General features: G+C 43.2%; 1 protein-coding gene across 4 annotated transcripts in view; it reads left to right on the top strand.

The window, feature by feature from the left end:
- Nucleotides 1-12,812, top strand: part of TACC2 (transforming acidic coiled-coil containing protein 2) — a 200,898-nt gene that overhangs the window by 64,586 nt on the left and 123,500 nt on the right. The window lies entirely within an intron of this gene.

The raw sequence follows: 12,812 nt of genomic DNA, 5'->3' as shown, positions 1-12,812 counted from the left end.
ACCCCTATTTTAAGAACAGCACACACACAATGGTTTGTACCAGTCAGAAAGTTTGTTACTTTCACCCCTGCGTTGGAGAGCAAATGAGGAAAAGGAAAGCGCTATACCAGGGGATAGGCTCTTAACCAGAAAGGAGCAATTTTTGTTCCACACTAGTGTTTCTCAACCTTTGTATTGTTTTTTTTTATAAAGAACCATTTTTTTAAAATATTATAAGTACCCCCAACTGCCCCACCCCCTGCTTTAACCCATCCCGCCTCCAGAGCCAGGCACCCCCAGCTCCCCCCCACTGTAATCCAGTGCTGTGACTCACCAGAGCCATCGTCACCGCTGCCACATACTTCTCCCTCGAAGTGCTGGAGTGCGATACAAGTGCATAGTGGCTCCGAACATTTTTTTGCTGAAAGAACCAAATGTGGCTCGGACTTCTCTCACGTCCTGGGGTTGGCAACCTGCCAGAGGAGCGGGGAGCCCGTCTGAGGCAGGTTGGTGGCCAGGCCTTGCCCAGGTGGGGCCCTTGGCAGAGCAGGGGGTGCAGTAGAGAGCTGCAGAGGAGTCAGCAGGGGCAGCGTCTGGAGCTGCAAATGACTCCTTAAAGAGCTTTGTGCAGCTCTGAAGCTGCAGGTTGCTGTCCCCAGGGCTGGAGGTTCAAGCCCCTGTGCAAAACTTCATTCAAAGGAGTGGTTTTCTCAAAGGCTTAAGAAACAAAACTCCTGAGATTTGCACAGCTCTAATGTTCAGCCACCAGAAATACACTCATCCCTCATTAAATGAGTACTTTATTTACAAGTACTCGCTTAAATGAGGGACACATATACCTGCCTTAGTCCACTCTACAAGTGAACTTCCCCCACTTATACAAGCCTTATACCCACCTCCCTGTGGCTCCAGCCTCCCTAGTTTGACCCCCCCCACAAGCCCCAGCCTGCTGCAGCCAGACCCCCTGCTGGCCCTACAGCCTGACCACCACCACCCGCAGCCCCATAACCCCAAACCACGGCAGCCTGACACTTTTGCTGGCTCCACAGCCAGACCCCCCCACTGCTTGACCCCTCCCCGCAGCCCTAAACAGCAGCAAGCAGACCCCCTTACAGGCCCCACAGCCTGACCCCCCCCCCACTGGCACACCCCTGCCGGCTGTAAGCCCCTGTGGCCAGGCACCCCCACCACCACTTGTAATGCCCATGGCCCCGCCACCTGACTCCCCCCCCACCACTGCCTGTAACTCCTGCGGCCAGACCCCCGCTGGCCCCGCAGACCCAAACTGCGGCAGCCAGACCCCTCTGCCACCTGACCCCCCCGGGCCCAAACTGCCGCAGCCTGAACTCCTCACCAGATTTTAACCATCCCTCCCACTCACAGCCCCAAACCACCTCCAGCCTTTAACCCTCCCCAACCCAAGTTTCACTCAGCTTTCAAAAGCAGCGCCACCTGCTGTCACTCCTTCCCCAAGTTAGGAGCCCTAGCAACCTACGTGTAATTTAATAGGAATTTAGTGTTCCACTTATGAGCTTCTGCCTACGAGCAGAAAGTTGGGAAGCAATTGTGCTCGTACAGTGAGGGATGAGTGTAGCTCTCCTGAGGATGCAATCTTGTAGAGGAAACAGTGTGATACAAGGTTCATTTCTGCAGAAAAAGTCTGTGGGTGTTTGTATTAGGTGTCCAGTAAAGAGAAACATAGACAATTATTTTTAGTAAGGGGAGGGCAACCATTTGAGGTCTGACACATGAGTTTTTTAAAATCATGAGGCTGGCAATACTGCCATAGTGTGTTGAAAAAGCTCAGCTTTAGTTCATTGAGGAAGAGAACAATATTGGCCCGACCATGACTAACAGTGCTAGGGCCACTGTTAGCTCCCAGTTTGGTGTCTTCCTGCATTGAGGCAGCTCCTGTAGCCCCGTGGAGGGGCTGCTTCAGTGGCATTGTCTCGTAGATTAAACAAGACAGATCTCTGCTCTGGGAGTGACTCCCTCTGTAGCCTTTGTCATGTCACACAATGCAGAATTTTCAAACTTGGGCACCTAAAGTTAGGCGTATGAATCCAGAATAAGATACTTGGTGTTCGGTTTCTTACACCCATATTGGAACTGTTGGCCTTTAAATTCTTTGTGCCTCAATTTCCATATTTGTGAAGTAGGACTGTGATAAATTAGTCTCTCTTCTGAAGGATAGTGGTGATGAGCGCTCAATCCACCTGTCAAATGCCTTGGCCCTTTAGGGGAGAAGCTGGCCCAGAGAATGAACCTGTAGCAAAAGCTGTTTCTCAAGTAAACTCCAGATGAAAAGGGAGTTGTTTTTTCTCCCCGCCACCCTTTACTTGCTGTGCACAAAATAGCAGCTGGATGACCATACCTGCCCCAGGAAAATCACATTAATTCCTCTTTTTCCATTCCTGGTTTCATGTGGCTCAGGTTTGGGGCTGGGAAGAAAGGAGGCAATCATCCTCTGTAGCAGCTGCTTTATTGCTTCTGCTCCTGATCTGAGTTTGTGCTGGCAGTACTGATGCTGATTTCTCAGTACTGGAGCCAAGTAAACTATCCATAGCAAACCATTATATTTGTCACGTTTAACCCTTTTTTTATGTATGACTTTGCTTTTTAAAAATGTATCACTAATTGCTTGACAAATGTTTTATGAGTAAATTGAACAAGGAGGGATGCAAAAAATGGCTGGACAGAAAAATAAGTCAGAATTATGAAAATACTAGTGATTTTTTCTGAATGCTCAGCTCTGCTTGCTTCATTCTCAGAGAGGTCCAGCTGACTTCACTGCTGTAAGCCAGTGTTTCTTAAACTTTTTGTGACCAGGGGACTCCAAACAATAATATTTTATGCAGAATACCTCTGAAAATTTTCTTCCAAAAATTGTTGAGACCAAAAAAACAAACAAAAGAAAAAAACCCAAACAAATAGAAATACATACAGTAAAAACAAAATGAAGTAATTTAATCGGATATCATAGCAGCGAAGAAGTAACACTGTGTCTGGTTTAACATTGTATCTGGTTTTAATAACAGGAAACATGGGCCATCAGTGTATTTTTCCAAATGCTCGTGGCACACCTGCAAGTTCCGTGGAACAGAGTTTAAGAGAGACGGCTGTAAGCCATCCTGAAAACATATGAACAGAAACAGAAGGTATAAAATTCTGTTGAGTTCTGTGCGAGACTGAGAGCTGGACAAAGTTCTGAGAGATTCTGCACATGAGGAAATAACCCAATTTTATCATTGAATGAGGCCTAGTTTGCATCAGAATTGAGCTGGGGGGAGGGGTCTGCAGTCTTCTACAGTAATGTCCAGGCAGACTCTTAACTTTTGCTGAATTGAGCTTCTGTAGTTAGGCATTGGTATCAAACACCTGGGCTCCAGCTTTGGTGAGCAGTGAATGTATTAAATCTTCTACTCTATGAAATAGACTTACATATAAAATAGCCCAGTGATTAACTTGTTGGTTGCTGGTAAGTTGTAAGTACACCGAGGACCATAGAACAGTCACCATCAATGGAAAATAAGGATATACAGTGAACCCTCAATTGAACCGACTAATGGGGGGAAAGGGGTGTCCATTAATGCCAAAAGTCTGTTATACCCGAATGGTTATACTGTTTGATGCACTGACCTTCCCAGCCCATCACTCACTCCTGTTCTCTGCTCCCCCTTCCTTTCCCCCCTCCTGCCCCATTCTTCCCCTCACAATTCCATCTCCCTCTCCCAGTTACCTGGAGAGGAGCTGAATGTTGATCTGCCTCCTTCCACCTCCTTCAGCTCTCAGGGCCACGGCTCCTCCATCCCCTGGCTCTGAGGTGCCCACACTAAGTGAGAGCATGGCCACCCCCAAGCTGCCAGTCGGCAGCAGCCTCTGACACCATGGCTGCTGCTCAGCGCCATTGCCGGCAGTGGCAGCCAGGCACTGACATGCTCCACGCACACGGGGCTGGGGGAGAAGAGCTCCGGCGCTCTGCCGCAGCCCCCCTGCCCTGGCTTCTCTGGTCTCGGTGGCCCCAGCCACTGTGGTGGCCCCCTTCAGCCTCAGTGGCCCCAGCTGCTCCGGCAGCTCTTCCAGCTTTGGCGGTGGCTCTGGTGAGTCTCCAGCATTTATTTTGGGGGTGTGGGGGTTGGCAGACTGCATCTGTTATTTCTGAAGTCTGTTATATCAGGGTCCATTAAATCAAAGGTTTATCCACAGGGCCATATTTATGTTGCAGTTGTATCGATCCATCGAGAATTGAAGGGGTTAATTAGGAAGTCAGCTAACCCTTTCGGCGTCATTGTGCTAAAGGGCTCCAGCATGTCAGAACTTATTAACTAGGAGTTGGAACCTAAAGGGTCTTGATTTAAGTTTACAACTCTATTTCCAGTAGAGCTCATCACCTACTATATTATCTTGTTAAGTCTTTAAAGTGGTAAATGACTGCTTTTTTGTTTTGTTAACTCTAAGCAAGTAAGGCTTCAATAACAGCTAGTAAAACTAGGCAGAACCTTGCCTTCCTCTTGAGAACTTTGGAAAGGTAGTCTTTCAAATTGGACCAAGCACTCTGCCAAAATCAACAATCCGAGTTCCACGAAGTGTCTTTAAAAATTAAATATCAAGTTGTGTGGCTTGGCTGCGTGGAGTGTTGTTTATTTTGTAATCATTTAATTTATACACGTCTTTACTGTCATACACAGCGGAAGGTGTTGTGAAAACTCAAAACAGCGATCAGCTTGTCATGACTCAAAAAGTCCTGGAAGGAACTTTGTTAACAGACTGAAAACAATGAAAACCACGTGTCAGGCTCACTGGCTTTTACTCTTGTGTGTGAGGGGGGGGTGCGGGAGAGAGTGCCTCTGTGTGTGAGAGGCAGAGATCAAAATTCCTACAAATTCAGGAGCAGTTTGCTTAATGATCTATTAGATCCTTTCCTTTTAAGCAGGGTGTTAAATATCCAGAAGTGCAGAGGCGTGCCACAGTAACTCAGCCCTGCATTCCTTTGACCCCAAGCAGGATCAGATGCCTTTGGAGCAATTGCATGTTTGTTAGATACTGGCCTTTCCTTGGGGAGCCTCAGGGGAGGAGCCTCTGACAGACGGCTCCAGTTTTATAGTCATTGGCCTTTTGTGTGTTTCAACTTTCAAACAGTCTTCCATTCAGAAGAGAAACACTTTGGAAATGCAGCACCAAACACAGATTTCTGGAGTATTTCTTTGGCTGACTGGGATGAGTTTTTACTTTCAGTGGATTCAGCAGTGGATATAGTCAGTTCAATTGTCCCGTTAATGTCTGATTTTGAAGTTTGGACTGAGAGGCTGGAAGTTTAGAAATTACTATCTTAAAGGAATCTACTAAATTGGTGGGCGTGGTTTGGTTTGGTTTGGTTTTGTGTTTTTGAGCTGAAGATGATTTGGAATGGCAGAGCCGGCTGTTATTTCTTGACACTGGTAAGTGTGAAAAGTTTATGAAAAATGATTAAGCAGCCACACTTATTTATAGGTTGTTTTTTAAAATAAATTTTAAAAAGCATTTGGGCATTAAAAATGTAAAGTAATTGTTTCTGTCGTGCCATGCCAACTCTTTATTGCCCTTTATAAAAGATATCACACATTGTTTTAAGCTCCACATTGTTCTTCATTCACTTTTGAAGAATAACATGCTTACAGCATTCATATTGAGTGGAATATTGTCTTTTTGTATAACTTTGTACTGAGCTTTTTAAGATCCTTGAATTTTATTCGGGATTAACTATCATTATCACAAAGTAGCTGAAAAGACTTGGGTTTTGTGGCTATTAGCATAGAAAGTGGTTGAATTCCATTTAGACTCTAGTATCAGCCTGTATTTAGCAGTTCAATGGAGTTTTAGGAGTTAGTTATAATGTACAGTGACATTTCTGGCTGAAGCTTACTATGCATAGATTGGAAACTTAAATCATATAAAAATTACATCACAACATGACCGTGGCTATTTATTTTCAACCTAAAAAAGATGAAATACATATGTATTTTGTAACCTTTGACCGTTATTGTGGTAATAATATAGCAAAAGCACTATGCTTTTTCATCTTGGACAGTTATTTGTATTTTTAACATTTCATGCAACTTCACTGCTTAGTTACAGATGGCATAGCAAAAACTGTTTTAATCTATGATGCTATTTCAGTATATTTACTTTACAGGCTTTAAAAACAGTAAGTACATGCAACAAGAAGTCCTGTGGCACCTTATAGACTAACAAATTTATTGGAGAATAAGCTTTCATGGGCAAAGACCCACTTCACCAGATGCAACAAGCTGACTAGAGTTAGTGTGCCACCTTAAATTGTAGTTTTTGACTTAATCATATTAATAATATCATTTTAATTTATACACATAGACGTTCTCTTCTCTCTTAATGCTAGTATGAAAAATCACCAACAAATAGGGGAAACTGAATATACCGGGAGAGAAAAATTAAAGGACTTCCAAAATGATATATGCATCCAAGGGTTGCAAGCCTTAAAGTAATTTATGACTTAACATCACCACCTGCTGAGGGAATTTCTTTATCATGTCAGGATTTCCATAAATACTGCCAGAAAAGTAACACTTCAGCAAATTACTCTTTGCTATTGGGTATTCTGGTTGGCTGAGACTGTGGTGCTATTGTTTTCCAGTTAGTATGTGGTATTTTGTGATTACTCGCAGAGACCGCAAAATGCAACATCAGTTAGTTGGGGCTGTCTCTCAGAAGATGGGTATCTCTCTTGAGAAAATCAGTTGAAAAGATTCTATTTAGAAACCATTCAGCTTCTATTCAATAAACTGTTGCATTTATCTTCCTTCCATTTTTTGCACACAGAGAGGATTCCCTTGTGCCTTGAAGCCACAGTCCTGTGTTGGGAAGCATGTAGCTGCATCCCAGGAAGGATTTCAGGAAGCCCAGTGTTTTTTAAAGACTTTTTTTAAAGAGCTTCTGAAGAGTCCAGCTACTAAGGACTCTTTTGTTTTTGCTTTCTTTTGAGCCTGGCCAGCTTCACTGTTTATCCCTCCTGCCACCTGACTTCCTTTGGGATAGCTGGTGTTGTAGGTGATACCAGTTGCGCTCTTGGGCAGACAATTGTGTCCCTCTACTGTCCAGTGCTATAAGCAGGGTTCTCTATAAGCGGAAGCAGTAGGGAAGCTGTCCAGGAGAGATTTAGGTGCTCCCCAGTTGATTAGCAGAACTGGTGCAGTCAGCAGCATGTGTTTCTACAGATGGTGCACATCCACACATACCTTGGTGCACATAACAGAATTTATTCCGCTCATGGATAGAAGAGATTAGAACACTGACTGTAAGGTCTCACTAGAGGGTCATTTCTGCCTTTCCACCCCTCTTCTGCATATTCACATGGGGTCCAGGCATATGTGGACTGAAGATCTTTGTTTTTGAAGAATTCCTCTGCTCTGTCTGCTTACTTCTCATATGAATGCTGCATAAATTTGTGACATCAGAATTAGTTGCACAGGAGCCAGTGTTCATACCTCGGCAAGAATTATGGCTTCTGGTGAAGGGTAGTGAAAACAGGAGTAATAGGAGGAATGTTATGGACAGCTGGCACAGTTTAGGGCAACTGCACCAGCACTGCTCCTGCATGGTTCAGCAAGGGCACCTATTCCTAGACTTCTGGCTCCACAGCTGTTGCCTTTCTTGGGCGGAGGATATACACATCTCTGTTCCTTTTAGACTGAGATATTCGGAGGCTGCACAGTTCCCTGCCTTCACCATATTGTTACCAGCAAGACGGCCTAAGTAGGCCACACTCTTCACTTCTTTCCTCTCCTCCGCCTGGTGTCATTGCTGGAGCTAAGTTATTGCACAGTTCTCCTAAGAGAGTGTGTTTTATCCAGAAGGTTAAAACGCTACAGAAAAAATATATTGAAAACCCTGAAAGAACCTATTTGCAGTTTACTGAGCCTACCAGAGATTGCTCTCACACACCCTTCTCCACATGGGGTCTGGCCAGTGTGTGTCCTCCTAACCCTTCCTAAGTAGTCAGTTTTCTGCATCAGGACAAAAGCCCTGAGCCTGTGTAAAACTAGGCTATTTATCTCAACCCCCTTTCTTTGTCTGTTAGGCCCTGGGGAATTCAGTGTGAATTAGTATATTTGGATCTCTCTAGGGGGTGGCTTCAAAGGACTAATAACTGGAGGAATCATATTAGCTACCCCCCCCACCAGGTCCATAGTAGGGATGTTAAAATCCTATTTAATTGGTTAACCCATTAAACTTTAGGTTTAACCTACTAAACAGGTTGGGGAGGCAGCTGAGGAGGTTGCTCCAGCCCGGATGGACAGGGGCCGTTCCGGACAGGCTGGAGCACCCCCGCTCGCAGTGTGCTGGGGACTGGAGCTTTTCCGGCCCCAGTGGAGCATCCCTGCCCATGGCACTGCCATAAGTGGGGGGGTACTCCAGTGTGGCTGGAGTGGCCTACCTCTGCAGTAGCCCAGTCTGGGAGCACCACAGCTAGACCGTAGCAGCCCCTGTCCGCAGCATCCCCAACTGCATTGTGGGAAGGGGCACACCAGCCAGACCAATGCAACCCCGGTCCTGCTGTGCCATGCGGGGTGAGAGGAGTGTGTGTGCGCTGCGGTCCAGCTGGAGCAGCCCTTGTCCTCAGTCTCCCCAGCTGGCCCTTCCTCCCCCAGGGCTGCCACAGACAGGACTACTCCCACAGGGGTGGGGCGGAGTGGGGTGGGGGGCTGCTCTAGCCCATACCAGTTAACCGGAACCAGTAAGCCTCATCCATTTAGGAGGAGGCTTAGCAGTTAACCGATTAATCCTTAATATCCCTAGTACATACAACCTCCCAATAACCCATAAATAATTAGATATTTAGTAGAAGGAGCCCAAGATATTAAACTCAGTAAGACTTGTCCAGAACATTGTTAAAATTGTCAGAGCACATGTTATGTTTGTTAGCATGTAGGATAAGTATAAAATTAAAAGATTAAAGTTAGTTTGAATTTGGTTAAGGAAGTATATATGTGTTGTAAAGAATGGCCTTGACGAGCAAGCACTGTAGCAGGCAGTCTGAAAATAATGAGTTATAAAACCAAAACGAGTAAAGTACATAGAATGTTTGGCTCAAAGAATAACTAATGGGATAAGGAGAAGTGTCTCAGAAGAAGGCCTTTAACCAATAGAGGTGACTGCAGATCGTTAATCAAACAAAGAAGTTTATTAAAATAAGCCTCATGGCTCTCCCCCAATCCATGTGCCATTGTTAAAGACTGTGTGAATTCAAGTGCAATGGGAAAACTCTTGAACAGCAAAAAGTGGGGGAGAAAAGACACTGGAAGAAAAGTGGTTGGCAATCTTATCTGAATTAAGACTGGAAATAAGGGTCCATTGTCTTTGATTGTTTTTTAGCTGAAGTAAATAATTGGCAATGATATCAGTTGTTTGTCAAGGCAGAGTATAAAAGACTGAACTTTTAAATGGTCATTGCAAATATCTGCCTGAGCACATTGGAGCCAAACATTATGAGTCTAAGCATACCTCCTTTACCCATTTTTAAGTATCTTAATCAAATGCTTATAAACACTTTTATTGTTTGAATATGATAAATTGGTTATTATTTTAGCTTTTCAGGCATGTTTAGAGCAAATATTTGGCCTTTGGATGTAACTAAAGAATTCTGGCTAAATTGTTTTGGCCATTGAATGTAATAAAAATAAGGCTACATAAGTGTTTGGTGACTTTCCATATTAACATTTTCAAATATAATTAATAATTCCAGCATCCCTATCTGCCCTGCCCCCACCCTGATTCTCTTATTTGTCGCATTCACCTGTTATGTCTTGCCTGTTTTAATGGGACCCAAACGGGTTGAGGGTTTTAGGCACTACCAGTACTGTCTGAGGGGAGATAAATGCAGGATTAGATGGGAGATGTTTGGGATAGTGGAATAACTAGTAAATATTTGTTAGGGGTTCTAATGGTCCATTTGTTACAGTGGCTTCATTTTAGTTAATTAGTAAATATAAGTTGGGTTCTAAACATCAGCTCTTGCTGTCCTTCTTCTGCTGTTACATTTAAAAGACCTCCCCTAAATGTCCTGGAAGGAGAATATTTGTCCTTAATGCAGGTGAGTTGACATTTTTAATTTGTTTATCAGAGAGCTATTCCCACTTCTCCTGACACCAGCACAGAAATGGCTTCTTCCCTCCTACCCGTTGATCATCTTAACAGGAATCTGAGATCATAAAGTGTCATTTTCTTTTTCTAAGAATTAAAGTATTTAGGAGAGTGTACAGTAACTACCGTGGCTTATCTTGCTGTTCTGCCCTCCGTACAGTCTTGATAACATCAGGGGTAACTCGGGTTGAATAAACTTCCAAAGAAAGCAAGAGAAGCTAAAACTCTGCATCTAGCCTAGAAGGAGTGAGCCAAGCACTTACTGAAACAGAAGGAACATTAAGCAGTTGAGGTAGGTAGTTGGGCTGGGCTCATTTCGATTGGCTACTGGCAAGGCGCTCTCTAACCTTTTCCATCCATGTGCGGATATTTTTCATCTCTGCATGGAATAAATTTCACATGCACTGAAGCAAATGTAAATGTGCACCACCATTAGAAATCGAAAACAAGCGGTGGGCCTAATGTCAGTTCTGGATTTATATTTTTTAAATATATAGATCTCCAATTCTCTTGAAGTGGCCATTAGTGTATTTGGTTGAGGCAGCTGGCAGACCTTCCTGAATACTCTCAAGGGCCATGTGCAGCCATAGGTCAGAGGTTGGGCACCCCTAGTTTAGTCTACAGCTCTTATGAATACAAAAGGGAGAGTGTGCATTGATCCAAGACACTGTTCCTAATTTTGTAAAATAGCTATACTTCAGTCAACTCCTCCATGCTAGCACTCCTTAGCACGTCAGCAAACTACTTAAAACCTCGCTTTTACTCATTTAAAAATAAAACTTGTGTCTAAATCGATTTTTTTTTCAAATTAAAGCAGGGCTTCAGTCTCTCCAATAGAAGAAATATCACAGATGCATATCATTATCCTTTATTCAGTTATATTTAACGCACATCAGGAACAGGGCCAACTTAATCAAAGAGGCTCATTAATGACTTTATGTTTGTGCCTCCCTGGCAGCGATTTGAAAATGCATCTCAAGGCCAAGCAGATACCTTAAGCTTAAAACTATGAAACACAAGAGGCTGTGGACACTTGTTGATAGAAGTCTTAGTCGAGTGACATACTGATTGCAAACAGCCCTTTCGTCTTTTGGCTGAATTTATAGTGTGCTAGCTGCAGCTGTTATTAAGCAGCTGGTTGTTAAACTGTGAAGTATTTTTCCTTTGAAAAATATTCCAGTCATGCTAGCTATAAGCAGAATTTGGAAGTAATTTTTTGTAGCTCTCCTTCCAGTTAACCCAGAATTCAAGTCAATAGAATAGAAAGAAGCCTTACTGGTCACCCTGTCCTGAATTTGTGCTGGGAATGAAGTTGTCCTGAAAGACTTCTTAGTACTTTGAGGGACTTGTGGTGGTGGTAATCTGAAAGGGGTGGATTAGGCTCTGACCAAAAAGCATTTCTGCTGTGGAACTGGATGGAACACTTTTTGGGTTCCCTTTATTATTAGGCTGTTGTATAGTAAAGTGGCTTAGTAAAAACTGCTTCACTACCATCTTTTGTGTTTCAAAATGGGTTTCCAATTGTACTGTTTGCGACCTGTGTGAAAAGACTTGGTTTCCTGTTCCTAGGGAGATAAATTGCCTGTTGTTTGCAGAATCAGAAAGATGCAAATGACTGAATGAGAATGGAAATGTAATCTGCTTTTTGCCCCTTTAGTTTATGCTTCACATTATGGCAGATTAAGGTACATCAGAATGACAATGCTGAGAATGGTTTGTGTATCTACAGAAGACTGTTGGCGACTGTTGTCAGTAATGTATTAAATGTAAATTAAGCATTCAGCAGGCTTGTGGCAGAGGTGCATTGGCTTTAACTTTTCTGGGTGAGACTCAGTTTTTAATAAACTGTAAAACACAGATTTAAAGCATGGCCTTTGACCAACCTCAGCGATGACACTCAAGATCAGATACTCACTTTGAAATTTAGCTCGGCACAATGGATTCATTCTTCATTCATTGGTTCTGGTTAAATTAAGAAAGACTCCACTGAAGTTGTTAGGGTTTCTCTGTTTACTTCAACATGAGTGGATTCCAAATGTGGCCATGAGTGCAGTAGGAAATGACAAGTAGAAGAAAACACTTGCTCACTAAGGGACACAAATGTAAGGACATCCTAGACTTAAAAAAAGGTTTTACAAATTATTTTCCTTGTATGAGTATGTTACTTTACATTTTGGTTAAAAATAGGAAAATAACAGTATGTTAATATGGTAATTTTTGGACATTGCCAATAAAATATTGCATTGTTATAGTGCAGTGTAGCTCCTTATGGTGTCCCTTTAAACTGGACTTTATTATTGTAGAATATCTCATTTAGCAGCTTATCAGAGGGAGAAACATTTCTGAAGTTTGTTTTTTGGTGTATTTGGAATTATATCTATCCACACGGTCAGCTTCCGGCATTAGATTCTAGCTGAGTCAGCATGTACTTCGTATCAGTGGTGGTAACATGGCCATGTTTCAGAGAATAAAACTGGATCAGCAGTAGGAGCCTAGCTTAAAACTAATGCTATGGCTGCATTCACACTTTTGTCAGAAGAGCTTTTACCCCAAAAGTTTTTGCTGGTCAAGGGTATGAAAAACCACGCCCCTGACTGACAAAGTGGGTCTTTGCTCATAAAAGCTTGTGCTCCAAAATATCTGTTAGTCTATAACGTGCCATAGGACTTCTTGTTGTT

The sequence above is a fragment of the Carettochelys insculpta genome, chromosome 7 (assembly GCF_033958435.1).
Source record: "Carettochelys insculpta isolate YL-2023 chromosome 7, ASM3395843v1, whole genome shotgun sequence".
Taxonomy (NCBI): domain Eukaryota; kingdom Metazoa; phylum Chordata; order Testudines; family Carettochelyidae; genus Carettochelys; species Carettochelys insculpta.
This window is presented reverse-complemented; position numbering and strand designations above follow the sequence as displayed.